Source organism: Hypomesus nipponensis, chromosome 22, assembly GCF_054491055.1.
Source record: "Hypomesus nipponensis isolate SF chromosome 22, ASM5449105v1, whole genome shotgun sequence".
NCBI classification, from domain to species: Eukaryota; Metazoa; Chordata; class Actinopteri; order Osmeriformes; family Osmeridae; genus Hypomesus; species Hypomesus nipponensis.
The window spans coordinates 11,297,671-11,315,087 of NC_140382.1; the positions used below are offsets into that span (position 1 = coordinate 11,297,671).

The 17,417-nt window shown below is 42.4% G+C and overlaps 1 long non-coding RNA gene across 1 annotated transcript in view; it reads right to left on the reverse strand.

Annotated features, from left to right (window-relative positions):
* LOC146236472 (uncharacterized) overlaps positions 1-17,417 on the reverse strand; it is a 109,832-nt gene that overhangs the window by 215 nt on the left and 92,200 nt on the right. The gene's annotated exons all lie outside the window — the stretch shown is intronic.

A 17,417-nucleotide genomic window follows, 5' to 3' on the forward strand; every position in this document is an offset into this window, starting at 1 on the left:
AGGAGCTGGGGTGGTGAGGGCTGGGTGTGTTGAGGCTGGGGTATGTGGAGGCTGGTGCTGGGAGGCTGGAGGCTGGGGTAATTGGAAGCTGAAAGGGTGGAGACTGGGGTGGATGGAAGCTGGGAGTCTGGAGGCAGGGGTCGGTGGAGGCAGGGATTGTGGTAGGTGGTGGAGACTGGGGTGAATGGAAACCTGGATCCTTGGGGGGTAGAGGGTGGGATGTGGTGGAGGTGGTAACAAGCAGGTGGGTAATCAACAAGCACAGCAGTGTTTTGTGTGGGAGAATTTCGATAGACCATCCTATCAGATGTCTGTGTGTAATGCAAACTGTACGTAGGATGACTACTGTTGGACTTTAAGAGTCCACCACCTGCTGGAGTGGAGAAGCCCATTTCTGGATATTAAATGTTTTTGATACCCCCCCTTTTCTCGCTGTTCCGAAAGAATGGCAAGTGGTGCCCTTTAACAATGTCAAGGGAACCATCCCTTTTAAAAACGAGGTTCTGTCAGCAGTATAATAAAAACTCTGCAGTGATGCTCTGATCCAATTAAACAAATCTGGTCTCCCTTGACCTCCAGTACAAAGTGAAGAGAGGAGGAGTAGAAAATGAATTATTGTCCCAATGGCAACACCACTGCACACAGCAGGATATTAGTTTCTGTTTTGAGGCCTAAAGCTCCTTTGCAACGGCGTCTGAATGTTCAGTGGTGTCCACTCTTTTCTTTCCATTTATATCTTTGTCTCCTCTCTTTGTTCTGTAAAAAGTCATTTACCAAGGAAGGAACCTTAATGTAGGTGGTTGTGGTTTACCTAGCCAGTAATGGATGATGAGGTAATACATGCACTTCTAAGAAGTAGCGATAGCATGGCACTTGCAATAATGACTTAGATATTTCATAAAAATGAACCACTCTACCTGGATAGTAGCAGATCGATTTTTGTTTCCAATTCAACCAGATGACATCATAATAAGACAAAACTGTCCAAGATTAGACTACACAGAGAAAGAGAGATAAACAGAGATAAATTACTTCTTGACCAAGTTTCTTCACCAGGGAAGGATTTGGTCTTAACTGGATTCATGGTTGTAATACTGTGCATTATGAAAAGATGGAGATGGGGTCTCCAACAGTCTGAGACTGGACGCCTAGTGAATGAGAGTGTGACCTCTGTTTCAGAATGTCATCTGCCCTCACCCCTAATGACTTAAGACGATTGTCACAAAGGAAAAGGACAAGCTAAGGTTAGGTATGATTATTTACCCGTCAGGCAAACTACATAATGATTGAGGTCAAATGTTAAACAGTGGGTGAGTAACTGTTGACTAAAAGCCCAGATTCGTCTCAAGACCTGTGTGGGCATATACACACACACACATACATACATACATACATACATACATACATACATACATATTATGAATATTACTGTTCCTAATCTCTCCTAGGAATAAACCATGCTTGCGCCTACACATACACTCCCATTCACATTCTCCATGACTGTAAGAAAGGAATTCCACAGATGTGATAAACCAAGAGGCAGAACATGCATACACACCTCGTGGAGGGATTGTGCAGTGTTGTGGCCCAGTTACATGGAGAGAAAGCCAACACTCCGTGTCTTCCCAGCAGCCCTCTGTCACATTAGCCCCATGCCTAATTCTGTCTAATTGAATAATGAGCGGCCCACTACGTAGTGGCACTTCGCTGCAAGGTCAGCCCTGAACCCTGACAGTGTCCCACTGAGCTACACAGTCCTGCTCACACCGGGAGCTCAGATCTATCCCTTCCCAAAACCCGATGAATATACCTGGAAACCTCAAGCGAGATACCGCACAGACTGGACTTCACAGCCTGCCAGCAATGCTGTGGGCAAATCGGATATGCACACGCTGGCACGGTGTAGGCTTAACGACCACACGCGGTGCCCTGGAGGTTAAACCTGTTTGTGGGTATTCAGCAATCTCTCTCACTAAGAAAAAGGGAAGTTACAAAGATAGGCAGGAGACATCTTGTGGTAAGACCTCCAGTGCAAGTGTAAATGCCCAATTCTGCCAGATATTCTACAAACAAGATGACTGTTTAAACTACTGATTTTTACTTGACCAAATTCTATTTTGAAAGGGCATGAGAACAATGCATTTTCACTACGTACTAGTGATAGGTGTCGTATTATGGATTGACTGTTGTTCAAAAGTGTCTTCAGAAGAAGGCATATTCGGTTACAAATAAATCTGAATTGAAAGTGTCCAGCTTCAAGCATGGTGATATGCCAGGCACTAAGACATTCTACTGTTTATCCTTAGGTGATCATGGACACTTAAGATCCCTATTCAGTCACTCAGTGTTCTTCTAATTCCCTTCCAATGGCCATCAACATAGCCCTGTGAGGTGTCGCTTCAGCTTCAAGAAGCATACCAAGGTGCGTCCCAAAACCATTAACATGTACAGCTGTTAAAATGGCTGTAACCTGCGGTAAATAGGACTATCTGTCACTGTTATGACTGCAATATTCTCCACACGCAGCCCTTAGAAGCCCTTAGCTTCAGGTCAAAAGCAGAAATACGAGTTCACTTAATGTAACGTCTTACCCTAGAACATGCCAAGTCACAATACTGTTGAGGCTGTCGCGGTTAGATTATTATTTTTATTTTTTACTGTGTACTCACAAGCCAATTGTATTTTGCTAAATCAGAATAACTTGTATTTTAAAGGCCTGAAGTACTCAAGGAAAAGGCAGTTCTTCCAAGTGTTCTGCTGTAATATTCTGTCCTGTACCATCATCTCAAATCCAATTAGGCCTTTGTGAAAAAACATCTTCAGAAGCCCAACACCAAACAGGTATATAAACAGGTAACAACGTTTCAATTGAGATTAAACTAGATATCCACAGATAATAAGTTAGGAGAGACATTAGCAATAATGGCTTCCCCAAGCTTGCAGGTCTTTGTTCTCAGAGCCTGTCACAAACGGAGCAGAGCCCTGCTATAAGATGTCAGTGCTGCATCTTATCTGGAGGGCTGTAACACTATGAAGTAGCAGTTCTTGAAAGAGCCATACTGAGCAGTAGTCAATGAAGGCTTTGGGCAGTTGGGCATCACTGCTCATTGTCTGGCTTAAGCCCAAAACCCAACCTCGCTTATGCATAAAAGGCCATGGCTCTTGAGATCAGCAAATTACTTGTTCATTCATATTATACAAACCACCTACCACACAAACTTTGTTATGGCACGCATCATTTTATAAATGTTAACTTTTAACCGGTGTACTACTGTAAAGACTTCAGAATTTGAACATCCTGAAATTACACCCCCTTCTAACATAATTCCAACACTTGAAATTGTTGGAATCATGAATCATGTTACCCAGATGTGTATGCATGTATGAGCTTAATATCTTCGAATGTGTTGCTGAACAGACAAGTTTAGAACTCAGGTATACATGACACATAATCACAACTGCAAAGTTGAGGTTTTGGTGCTCCGTGTCCAAAGCATTATTCTCCAACAACAGCAAACAATATAATAGAATAAGGCATTTGGGGGAATACATTAAATGAGGGAACAATGTGTTTTGTGGTGAGTTGCAAAAGACATTCCAAAAAAATCACCCAAAGCAGATCTCAAACGAGGGCATAATTACAATCAAGGACACTAAAATTAAGTGTGTAATTTGCAAGCCAACGCCAAGTGCCGCCCCTCCAAAGCAATGTACACTAAACGACAGCCCAATCTTGCTGTGCTTTTCACCACAGCTGCATTTACAGTCAAACTATTAGGTAAAATGCCTGGGACTGGTCCTTCACTTACACATGCACCAACACACACAGACATACGCATATACACACACACCTTCACAGTCAACAATGCATTTCACCCCATAAAGAAAGCTCTTCAGACCTAAGCTTCAAAGCTTAAATGTACTGAGAGGATGAACAATGACAGTCTCTGATGTGGCCATGCTAGAATCTTCTTTTCTCACCCCCCTCATGGGATAAGGCCTGGTCGCTCTTTACACCCAGCTCCGTGGATGATTCTGTCAGGAGGAGGAATACCAGGCCGCCGTTCTGGCACACCGACTTTAAACGTTTAAAAAGCAGCTTTTCATCTTGACGACAGTAGCTGAAACGCATCACTCACGGCTCAATCTCTGCTGACAACCTGGATCAGCACACCAAAGGCTGGCTGTAACGATGCTTAACTGCCAAAGCAGGCTCACATGTTCAGGTTTATCTCTGGTTCCAAAGGCCTGTAGCGCTAGACACCCATACAGACTACCTATGTCTCTCTCATACCAAAAGGTTAAGACCTACAACAACAACATAAACTCAGGTACGCAGGACAAAGGAATAGTATGTATGGCGATATTGACAGTAAACAGAAGCCTTGATGAGCAGTTAATCTGATGATTTCAGCACGAGTGGTTCAATAATACTACATTCGCAGCTCTGTCTCACGGGGTCCTATCTAAAGGCGTTCGACGGGAATGGCTGCTAGATTCAACATGGCCTTGGGATTCAGTTCTCTGAGTTTCAACTGATGTTTCAGGAACATTAGTTGATATGTGATGCTCTGCCAACTCCCAATGATCCAATGCACACACAGACGCACATGGCCCCTCCCCAAATTAGGAAAAGCAAACACTGGGATGGTTTCCATGCCGTCTCCCATGAGACGGAGATAATTGGCAGGAATACTGTCCATGATGCTGCTGATTGGTTATTGAGGTTGCACTCCTTTGGGGGCTTCAGGAGCTTTTACTTCCGATTTGAAAGAAATTGGAGCGCACGGAAATTGTTCTTCTGCCATACAACATGCTTGATTAAGTTTTTCATTACAATGTTATTGTTCCTTTTCTTTGGGGAGCACTGCTTTATGTCTCCATCTGCATAGTGTACATTTCAGTTCCCACTACCTTTGGAGCACTTACAGTTGAGCAGGATTTTGGGCCCTGCTTGTTTAAACAACATGAGCAAACACACAAGCTAGGAGAGTTTGTTGGGGGAACTCAACTGTAGTCAGCGTAAACGGCTTTAAAAATCTTTACAATAAATACCTAATTAAATATCTAACACCTGGAAACATGCTCATGAATTGTAGAAGTAAATGTGATGGATAAGCTAGTCTAAACTCCTATATGCTTAAGCATTAGTTTATTTGTACTAGCTGAGAATTATTACATTATTCATTCAACTAATCAAACAACATGCACTGTTAGAAATGTATATGAAAATTACAATAATGTCTTCCAAGAAATCCCACGCAACAAAGACGGGTACAAATACTTACACTTTCCCACATTACATACTTGAGCCAAATTACAGCCAATTACAAAGGAAGTTTGGTGAAATGAGTTGCCTCTGTTATCCACTACGTCCATCATCCTCCAACTACACTGTCCCACTGCTCCCTCACTTCCCATCATGCCTTAAGAATCAGAGGCGTCTCCACAGCCCTCAACGTCTGAAAATACCCATCTGCAAAAAACCAACAACTTCAGTCTATCAGGATTAGGGAGGGAAGACATACATATGGGACCACAACAATCTTATTGCTAAAAAATATAGAACTAAGAACAGCGATCGGTTTTACCGTACATTTATGATGATACAGGGGGAAGCAGGGCATTGGCCTCCCCCCCCCCATCCCAGTTTGGGATATGGGGATGTGGAATGGAGGGAGGAGAGGGGGATCATTCCAGGTTGACTGTCAGAGAGTGATAATGGCAGGACTTGAATGAGCTTGGGGCCTGAGCGCTTTGCATTCTCTTTATAGGCATGCCATCCCATGCAAAAAGGAATTTTGAATGTGGGCCTCCTGCATTTTTAATACGCAACTTGTTTCACAGATGTTTCTCCAGACATTTTCTGCCTCATAAAACAGGTTAGATTATTATTTAATCAGATAACATCTCCTGTTGTTGGGAGGATACGGCATGAGGGCCGTCAGGGTTGCTTTGATGGTAAAAGTGACGGGACATGCATTAGTCAGGATGAGAGTTGTGGGGAACGAGGAGGGATGACGAGGACAATAAGGCTGAAGAGTCAACATGAAGAGGCTGCTCCTTAGCGGGGCTCTGCAGGAACCACTTGAATCACATTGGAAGTATTACTGTCCAACAAGTGATATAGGATAAGATATACTGTACATTGAAGCTCCAATTGTTTGTCATCTTTAAACCGTGAGACATTGTTACCCAAATGGCTATTCAGGGCCGTAATCATAATATATATTGGGGGACACACATCCCCCCCAGTATTCAAATTTGGTCAAAATGTCCCCCCCAATATATGGATTTAAAAATATAAATAAAATATGATGCTATGCTACAACAGGCAACCATGCACGCTGTCTGAAATTAACATTACAAAGTCAAAAAGGGTTTTCAGGGGGGGGGGGGCACTCACACTCCCCAGCAGATTCCCCCCCCCCATGTTGACTCCATAGCTACGGCCTATTCTCATCAAAATGCCTCAATCCCCTGACCGCCACCGCAGGAATGAATAGGTGACAATGTACGCCACTTTTCTGCTTTTGCAGAAAGACCCATTTTCAACTACCGTTGTCAGATACCATTATCCCAGCAGTTCTGCTTGAGAGCTTTTTATTTTTTTTATAAACCTTTTAACCACGGCATCATGCCGAGGTGTGAAAGTATAGCTGGAGCCTTGAACAGGCCTAGCGCTATACAAGCATCAAAAGACCTTCCACCACAGCAAGGCTGAGTGCTAAGTGTTAAGATAACCATCACAGACTTAAGTCACTGCATTGAAATGGCCTCTGCCTTTCCAGACAATAGAGTGAATTTCTATTTGTTTGAAGGGGGGGGGGAGAAATGGCTAAAACTATCTATTAAACTGGATACATATCTGTTCAATGCACTGTGTGACGGTTATTTTCAACAGGGGGTGAAATCTTATTAGGCTATTTCTGAACCCAATGTGCTTCTTAGCCCATTCAGCAAAGTGTGACCAATGAAACCAAACAACAAAACACTGCACACATTTTCAACACTATCCCTCGATAGTACACGTAGGAACATTGCTCAGCTGAGCTCAAGGTAACGTTAGTGTGCAGTTTGGTGTGGTGGTAGCTAAACATTTTCTTTCTTCTCGTCTAGAGTTCTTTCTTTTTGTTGACTGGGGAGGATTAGAGAAGTCTGAGAGAACTTATGATCTATGTACAGAACACAGCCCCAGCACACAGCCCCAGCACACAGCCCCAGCACACAGCCCCAGCACACAATCTGATCCATAGTTGTAAGTGCTTTCTTTCTAATCCTTTTGTGCAGGGGAGGCTGTGAATATCCTCCGAGATCACAAAGCAGTCTGGTGTTTCTGTAACTTCATGGTGAATGTAACTCTGAATGAGTAGAGGGACATAATGAACCTGCAAATCACCTGCTCATCATTAATGACTAGAGGGCGATAATGACATGTATATAACCATGCATTTTCTTCTCTGACATTGTAAAAGTGAAGACAGACCAGCAAAAGCTTAACCCCCTGGATTTAAATACATCCTCTCTAAAACACCATTTATAAAAGTCTGTCGAAGTCTCAATTGTTTTGAGAGACTCAACCTTGCAAAATGTCTGTAATTCCATAGTTCCAAATGACATTTACTGGCAGGAAATAAAAACTTTTGGACATAATTACCGTAGAAAAAAAGAGCGGAATTTTTATTTAAGAAAAGAATAGTCATTGCCACATGGTAGGTCACGGCACTGCCAAAGTACATATCATTTTGAAATACTAAAAGCAGACTTAACTTTCCTCTAACCCTTTTTCTAGACTGTCCTCAGTCAAATACTACTAAGACGCAGAGGGCGGAGGTGTAATTAGACACAATTATGGCCAACATGCCTCCTCTGTATCTCATATTTCTGGTGGTACAGGACATGTACGTATGTAGTGTATGTTCGTATGTCCAAAATATGGAGGAAGGGAGGAGAACCATCCTGGGGAAGCTGGGTCCGAAAAAAATCCTTCTCTCGACCATACTTATTTGCCTCCTTCTGAGTGCTACTAAAAAATACATATAAGTGCACCTTTTCATGAGCTTTAATTACCCTTGCTAAAATATAACTTATCCTTTGGCATTAATATTTCAACACACCACTCAGCTGGACTGTTCACAACTGCTATCACGCACAGAAGTATCTTCCTACTGATTAATGAGTACATAACAATCCAGACAGGAAAGAAGCATGACATCATCAGCTAACGTAAAAGTAACACAGTGTTCCATTCCAACTCGTCTGCCGGGGCCCGGGGGGTAAAAAAGTTGGTTCTTTGTTCAGATGATATGCTTGGAGATTATATAGCTAAACACAGCCCAAAGCAAGTGCTGCCAAACATGCCAAAAAAAAGATGTTTCGTCAAGCACAGTGGTTTACGGCCATATCAATATTGCATAGAGGAGAACCCAAACATCCTCATCAACCAAAATCATTTTCTTGTTTTCTCCATACAGATGTACTGAAATTTGTTGGTACCCTTACAGCTCATTTAAATAATACTTAATTCCTCCGGAAAAGCGATTACATTAAAAATCTATTTTATCATGTATACTTGCATGTCATTGGTATGTTATTGAATGAAGCAAAAAAGCTGTGTAAAGAGATGAATTATTCCTTATTCTATAAGGCTGTTGTAAAATGGCCCAGACACATTTGTTGGTAGCCATTGGAAAATATAATGAATCATTAGATTATAGTGATTTCACACATATCTCCAATCTTGTAATCAGTCATTCAACCTATTTAAATGGAGGAAAGTGGTTACTTTGGCATTTTGTATCCTTGGTGCACCACCCCAACATGGAGCAGAAAGAGCAAAAGAGAGAGTCATCTGAGGAGATGAGAAAGAAAATAAAAGACCAGCATGGTAAAGCTACAAGACTATCTCAAAGAAGCTTGATGTTTCTGTGATAAGATGTTGCAAATATTATTAAGAAGTTCAAGGTCCATGGAACTGTAACCAGCCTCACTGGGGACGGCCGCAAAAGGAAAATCGACCCCAGATTGAACAGAAGGATAGTGTGAATGGTGGGAAAAGAACCAAGGATAAGGATTTATTTGTGAGTAGAACTTTAATCAAATATTTAATTGAAAATAATAATTTTTGACAGGATGTAATCCTTGGGCTCCAAATGCAGTACTGTGGCTTCAATAGTTCTGCTGTAGTGTGCCGGATTCTAGAAGATGCTTCTCAGGCAGGTTTGTCTACTGTAATGGGCTGGTGTGTGTGTCTGCCTGTCCACATGTTTGAGCATATCGTCATTACCATAGACCTATATAAATGTCTATGGTCACTACCACCAGTTGAGAATGCAAAAAACTCAATTTCCTTGGATGTCCTGGGCCTGAGTGAGTGTGTATCCATCCATGGAGCACGAAGCCCCACTCTGACAGCCCCACTCTGACACACCCAGCTGACAGACAATACGGTAAGTCTGGCAGGCTAGTGAGCGCTCTATCCCGAGGGGCCCCACCTGGGGCTAAGGAGTCTGTGATTTATCTACCCGGGGAAGACATGGGAGACAAGGGGACAAAGATGGTGGAGACCTTTGACTCCTCCTCGCCGACCCTAGAGACAGTCCCTATGAATAACATCAGAGCCAGGCTTTTATGTCCGTATCAACGTCCACTAAGCATTGAGGCTGAGACAGCGTTTAAGGAGCCCAAGACAACTGTGAGAGAGAATAAGACGTACTGTAGCAGTGAAGAAGACATACAGTTATGTAAGAAACCAGACCGACCCTCGTTTTACCTTAGAGACAAGTTGCAGGGAGAGTTGAGAAGAATAGCCTCTTAGTAGTTCCGGCCATAGGGCGTGGATTTATTTTAGTAACACCACCTCATCACTAAGATATCATCTGGGAAAAAAAGGACCTAATCTCCCAACTGGTTTCATTTATGGGGGGGGGGGGGGGGGGGTGTTGAAGGTCTAAGAGTTGTCACAGTGCATTTGGAGTGCTTGCTAATTAGGTTAAGAATAACGTGTTGAAGTCCTCATGGAAAAACCCAGGACAGGTCTTCAGTCTAGGCTTTGTTCTCTCTGCCCCCTGTGGATCCCATTATTCAGCTAACTGCCTGGGTTCAGGCCTGTGAACAGTGGGTGTAAAAATACTGCAATATGGTGGCGGTTAACATAATGTTGAAGGGTCATCTCCCGTTCTTCCCACCACACACACACACACACACACACACGGGAAACTGTGTGCAATTAAACGGCCTGTTGGGATTACGACCGTTAAATAATGAATGGTTGTCTATTAAACGTGGAGCGTGAGGACTGGTAAAACAGCTGTTTGGACCTCTGGAAAGTATTGCCCCGATTTAATGGATGCCGTGATTTGGCTATATTTTCATGATAACTGATTCCGGACCTAGACAAGCACATTCACTGCCACAGAGGAGCGGCCTAAGGATGAGAGATGGAGAGAACAAATATAATAGAGACAGCTTGCAAGGAGCTTAATTGGTCATACCACACATTGTGCCTGGCTGTTTGTGAGGTAGTCACTTCTTCCAGGAAGTGGGGCGGTAATGGGAGTTAGGGTGAGAGGCATTAAGGTATGGTAATGGTTCAGCAATCATCTGACAAGCAGCAGGTGTTAAATGGCAACAGCATGTTATGCTTGCCATGTTGGCCATGTTCATTCATGGAATGGAGAAAGTTAGCAAATTTTGATGAAGCAAAGTTCAAAGGGGAAATCGTTTAAAATTGAGGCCTTAGTGTTCTTTGGTTTATCTTTAATGTAACCTTTTCCATTTATCTTCCTCCAATAACTGCATTGAAAATGTGTGAAAGGCCTGTAGAACCATTACTATTCTCCCCCACCATCGTCAACATGAGGTAAACATACGTACAGAGATGGAGGAATAGAGTAGGTCTACAAATTGTCAAGGTGCATTGTGTTTTTGGATCGTGTGTTCAGATAAAGAGGAGAGAGAGAGAGAGAGAGAGAGAGAGAGAGAGAGAGAGACAGAGAGACAGAGAGACAGAGAGAGAGAGAGAGAGAGAGAGAGAGAGAGAGAGAGAGAGAGAGAGAGAGAGAGAGAGAGAGAGAGAGAGAGAGAGAGAGAGAGAGAGAGAGAGAGAGAGAGAGAGAGGTGAAAATACTTTAAAAAAACATAAGTGCAGAGGGGGAAAATCAATACACGTCTTAGCTTTTCAATAAGCTCCATGGCCTTGAGTAAATCCTTCATCAAGCTGACTGGTCTGACAGTACAGAACGACTGCAGGACAAAATGAAATTCTGTCCATCGATGCCCTCTAAAGACCACGAATAAAGCAGTGTGCTTTAATAAACGGAGCAAGGAAGCGCTGGCCTAGCTTGAGCACATGGTGGCTAGACGGACTGTATATTTTTGTACAGAACATTGTTGTACAGTCCAGGGAAATACTGTACCACATGACACGCAATTAACATTAACCTCAAATGGACTGGCCATGATTCGCAAGGCCCAAGTCAACAACCATAGTGTTTCTGCTGCTTTCTCTACTCTTTTCATAAACTTTAACCTTATAAACTCAGCCACGTTTACTACTGTAACTCCCACACTCAGGTGCCACCACGCTTTGTTATTCATGTTTTGTCCAAGATCTCACACTGCAGTCATTTGAACTTCCGTCCGCAACCGTTAGATGAAACGATCTCACTGTGCACTCAGTACTTCCTGTCATAGCTACAAAACAGTACTACATCCTCCTCTTACATACAGAGAAAAATATTTTTAAATACTTTTTATTAATCGATTGAACAGAAAATCTATATCCTTTAGTTACTGTCTACTGCAAGGTTGTTTCTTTCAAAGCTCAAACTGAACAGAGAAAAAGTACAGAGAACATCAACATCATCATTGCAAAACGCTACACTACATGCAACAGTACAGGGGGTCAGATGGCTGAGCGGTTAGGGAATCGGGCTACCAATCAGAAGGCTGGTTCGATTCTCGGTCATGCCAAAATGACGTTGTGTCCCTGGTCAAGGCACTTCACCCTACTTGCCTTGGGGGAATGTCCCTGTAATTACTATAAGTCGCTCTGGATAAGAGTGTCTGCTAAATTACTAAATGTAAATGTATATAGTTATACTTTATTCTAAAGGTGACAATATACTGTCTCTATGTTAATGTGTACACAGAGTTTAAATTATGTCTGCAAGACTGACATTATGGAAATGTAATTCCACATCTGTTGATATATGCCATGTTTGCTCTCTCACCTAGAGACTCCAGGGGTTATTGGAAATGTTGAGTGCCTGACTAAAGGAAGGTTCGGTAATATGAATTATTCTGGAATCTTATGCGAGTTGTGAAACTTCTCTTTAGCTGTTATTTCCGTACAGGGGGTCAGCCCGCCAGGCTGCTTCTCATCCATCTGGGGGACCAATTAGGTGTTTCTGAGAAAGTATGATGGTGAGGGCCTGCTGTGGTCTGTTTTGGAGAGGGACGGTTGGGTCACAGAGAAGAAACAAGACACATGATCAGCTGTGCAGTCATATTATTTTGCACTGTAACTAAACAGATGCTGGTGTTTTAGACATATCACTCTATTATTCCAGGAATCTGTGTGTGTGTGTCTCGATTATCTTGAGAACAGGGCACTGAATGAAGTTGAAAATCGGTTGGTGGCTTGCTCATGACCCAGGAACGTGCATGCAGTGCCGCGTGAGACCCTTGAGTTGTTAAATAGGCAAAACTGTCCTGCCGGATGCCCTCTTAACCATCACGCCACCTGAACCAGGTGTCAATCCTTTTGTCATTCAGCGAATCACTTCATTTGCTTATCAGTCTGTGGTTTAGCCCTATGCTATAGAGATTTGCTTGACATTGCTTTGCTAGGCATCGTCAAACGACCACTCACTTACAGAACTACATTCCTACTGGTAATTCACATGTGTTTGCTGGGCATAATGTCACTTAGAAACTCATTTTTGAGAGGATATGGCCAGATGAATAGTCTGGCTGACTGACAAAGCTGGCTTGAATTAGCATTAATTCATTCAGTCATTTAGCAGACGCTCTTATCCAGAACGACTTACAGTAAGTACAGGGACATTCCCTCCGAGGCAAGTAGGGTGAAGCTAACTAACAGCAAGACAAAATTAAAGTGGATACTTTATTTTCAGTATAGATCAGTGAATTTTGTTACGTTCATAAATTATTGTGTTTTCTGATATTCTAAGTGGATAAGCAGTAATATCTATATTCAAACTGTATCCGTGCGCACAAACTCCAATTAAGTTAGGCTAACACTGAATCATCTACAGTAACCAACCTCTTAATTACCGGCTGCATGACGGGCACATGCACTGCACAAGTGTATGCAATCCTCAAAGACTTGAAAGATTTGATTGAGAGATCGACCCTCTTTGTGGCTGAAGGATGACTTAAGCCAAGAGATTACCTTCTTAAGAAGTGATGCAGATGAAAGTATTGAGTGAGGAAAAAACAGACATAGAGCCTGAGGTATGCCTGAGACAAAACCTTATAAAAACCACAGGCTACTCGCTCACAGAGGAACATTGGCATTAAAACTGGCCCGTTTCCAGTCACAAATTCTGCACCCAGAACAACGGTGGACAGGTAACGACAGTCATAAATAACAGGGGCTTAATACTTAAAGAAGAGTTTCTGCTCATGCGAGCTACCGCAAAACCCACAGAGGAAAGATCGCCCCGGCAATAAGACGGTAAAACAAAGTGACTAACTAGGTATATAAATTAATAAAAATGGAGGAGAGTGGGGGAGGGAGACAGAAAACGAAAGAGGTGTAAAAGTGCAGCCAGCTAGCCAAGAGAGATCAATAACTTCAGGAAGCAGATTTATGTGCAAAGGAAACTTTGTAGCTCCCTCCCCTAACCCTCAGCCCTCTCTTCTTTTAGTGGTGGTGTTACTGAAGGCCTCAGCAACACATTGCTACACTGGTATACAAAGCCCTTCTTCAGGAGCTGGAAATTAGGTGGTACAGGCCAGTAATTCAGTTTGAGAGCCTCTACGTGTAGCAAACTGAAACCTCAGGTCACACACTTTATAATCAAAAGATAAAAAGACAGCAGACTTGAATTTACAAAAATGGGCTAACTATGATGAAGAAGATGAGTTCAGTACCAATGACAAATAAGAATGTATTTTCACTATCTAGAAGACACACTGACATCTTTGAAGAATTCTTGAAATGTATTTTCTTCCACCACAAAAGCTTCCATCATTCTTACTTGCCACATTTTTTACGGCACATAAAATGTAGACACACCGACATTCAAAGGTCCAAATCCAAAGCCCAAGGATTGCCAAATGGTACTTTGTTCTCCTGTTTCACCTCTTAAGGGGTCTGTCTTCTGTCATCTATTCACTATGGGGTCTCTCTTCTGTCATCTATTCACTATGGGGTCTCTCTTCTGTCATCTATTCACTATGGGGTCTCTCTTCTGTCATCTATTCACTAAGGGGTCTCTCTTCTGTCATCTATTCACTAAGGGGTCTCTCTTCTGTCATCTATTCACTATGGGGTCTCTCTTCTGTCATCTATTCACTAAGGGGTCTCTCTTCTGTCATCTATTCACTATGGGGTCTCTCTTCTGTCATCTATTCACTATGGGGTCTCTCTTCTGTCATCTATTCACTATGGGGTCTCTCTTCTGTCATCTATTCACTATGGGGTCTCTCTTCTGTCATCTATTCACTATGGGGTCTCTCTTCTGTCATCTATTCACTATGGGGTCTCTCTTCTGTCATCTATTCACTATGGGGTCTCTCTTCTATCATCTATTCACTATGGGGTCTCTATTCCCCCACTCTTCTAGACAGCTCTGCCACTCTGAATGCTTCTTAGCAACAACTACAGAAAGAACTCCAATGCATCTGAGTTTATTTGTCCTTCCACAAAGTGGTAAAACATCAGACAGACGTGGAGGTGTGTGTGTGTGCTGTGGGGGGGGGGGGGGGGCTCAGTGTGTCTGGAACAATGGACTAGAAATAGAAAAGATATACAACAAAAGTCCTCCTCAACTGTGCACATGACTAGTACAAATAAAGACTAAAACTCAATCAGCACAGTGTTTCTGCTGCTTTCTCTACTCTTTTCTTAACCTTTAACCTTATCAACTACTTTAATAGAAAATTACTATTATTTAAGATGTCTATAATATTCTTTGGCCTAGAATTTTTTTTGTTGAAGTTTTAACTTCTGTAAAAAATAGCATAACCTTTAGGCCTAAGACAGTATAGCTTAAGTTTCCGTTTGCTGACAAACGTCTAACAATGACTGTTTGACCCTGGTTGTTTTGCCCATACTCCATGGGTTTTTGCTGACAAGTTCTGCTTCTGTTGTCTCAAGCTCTGTTTTTTAATATTGAGCATCTGTATCCAGTTCTGCAACCTATTTCCCTTTTGACTTTCTGTTATTCAAGAGTTCCTCTTTTGATAGACATGAACTATTGAACAAATGATGTAACTGTCTTGAATTACTGTATAAAAGAGTGTTCAGATACTCCAGACAATATTTATGATCCTGTTTTAGAACTGCTCCTCCTTGCTTGCTAGAATAAACAGATAAAGACAAATTCTTCTGACTTCAGACATTCAATCGTAGAAATTCCTCCACACTACAAGGATATGTTAAATAAATTCTACACAATGTCTATATTTATTTAACCTTGTCCCCGACTTCCTGAAAAGACAGCCAGACAAAAAAGCCAGGTTTAACTGAAAGGACAGTTTTTCATCACCAAAGGATGAGTCATACTGTCCACTATACTTAGTGACATTAAGGTTTTGGGAAAATACACACAGTACTCAAAGTAACAGAGCAAGTGTGATTTCATGGAAGCTGTTGTTACTGAATTCAAAGAGAAAGTCAGGAAGGGATTTAAGCAGTCAAATGCTCCAACCCTGAGCAAACCCCTTTTAATGACTATGGAATTAATTGGAAGATTGATTATGTTCAGGCAGATTATTTTCTATGGACACAGAACTGAGGAAACCCAGAATTGATTCATTCTATTTCCGAGGAAATACAACAGCCGAAGGTAGCAGACTTGGGTTTTTCAGGAAGGCACATTGTGTACAATCATCTGGTTTACCATTGAAATAATGAATCTTCAAGAATATTTCTCAGAGATGCTGGAGTTAGTTTAGGTTTGACGTCAGTCCCCGCAGAGGTCCCATGTGTGTCCCAGCTGTTTGAACAGACCCCTGTCCAGGTGACCCCAGCCAACTGACCCATGAAGACGAGGGTCAGCACACAGACCCCGCCATGCGTCACACGCACTGTCACTCTCTCTATGGCACTCCCTGTCTCGCACGCTCTCTTCCTCTCCATGTCTCTGTTCCTCTTTATCTCTTTTTCTTTACTCTCCACACCATCAATATCAGTCCTCTCCCTTTCCCTCTCCCTCTCCCTCTCTCTCTCTTCCTTGTTCTCTGTTTTTCCAACCTCCGCTGGGTCAGTGCTGTGTCATTTTCACACCCCAGAGTGTTCTTATGGGAGTCTTTTCGTCTTCTAGGTCACTGCCTGAAGTAGTACCCAGTGTCACACTAACACAGTCATTTGAGACAGGGAGAGGGAGGAAGAGCGATGAAGGGGGAGGAAGGAAACAGAGAGGGGGAGAGAGAGAGTGGAGGAAGAAGAGACAGAAACACGTAGCTGTTGATGGGGTGATGTTTCTACCGAGGAATTGTCACTGAAGGATAAGCGCAGATGCATAAAGGCATCAAATGTGAAAGACAAGAACAACAGCAGAAGCTGCACTCTGCACTAAAGCTGTGTTGTGTCTCGGTTTGAAGAATATCCCCATGCACTGACCCTTTATAGAGCGTCAAACTCTCTATTCAGTAGCAAGTTGGAAAACATGATTCAGACCTAAGGGTGGTAGTTGCATAGTATTGCCTTGGATGGTGGACATCAAACAAAACAAAAGTCAAAGGGGGGAAATATAAGTGAACTTCTGTGATTTCTGTGTGGAATTGCTGCCTCTGTCGTTTGATCTCGGCTAAGATATGAACTGGACAGCATTATGCTTGGAGGCAGAGAGATAAGACAAAACAGGGAAGGTAGATGGCTAACAGGCACAGGTGCAACCAGGTTGGAGTTAAGAGCTCGACAAGACCATCAACAAGTTACCCTGAAGAAAAAGAGGAGATGGGAGTAAAACTCTGACCTCTAGTTCAATCAAAATGTGTCCTGTGAAGGTACCTGCAAAACTTATTTTAACTTATATAAAAAATCATATTGAGTACAATACATGTATCTGTATGCGAGTTATAGTAAATAGCAAATAATAGTTTTGGTCACAATTTCTGGTGGAGGTTTAAACTGGCTTGACAATTGAGGGATTTTTTGTTGAGAAACCATAAGAATTCAAAAAGTAAGGATATATGTAGAGAGAGGAAAGGGAAAGAGGTGT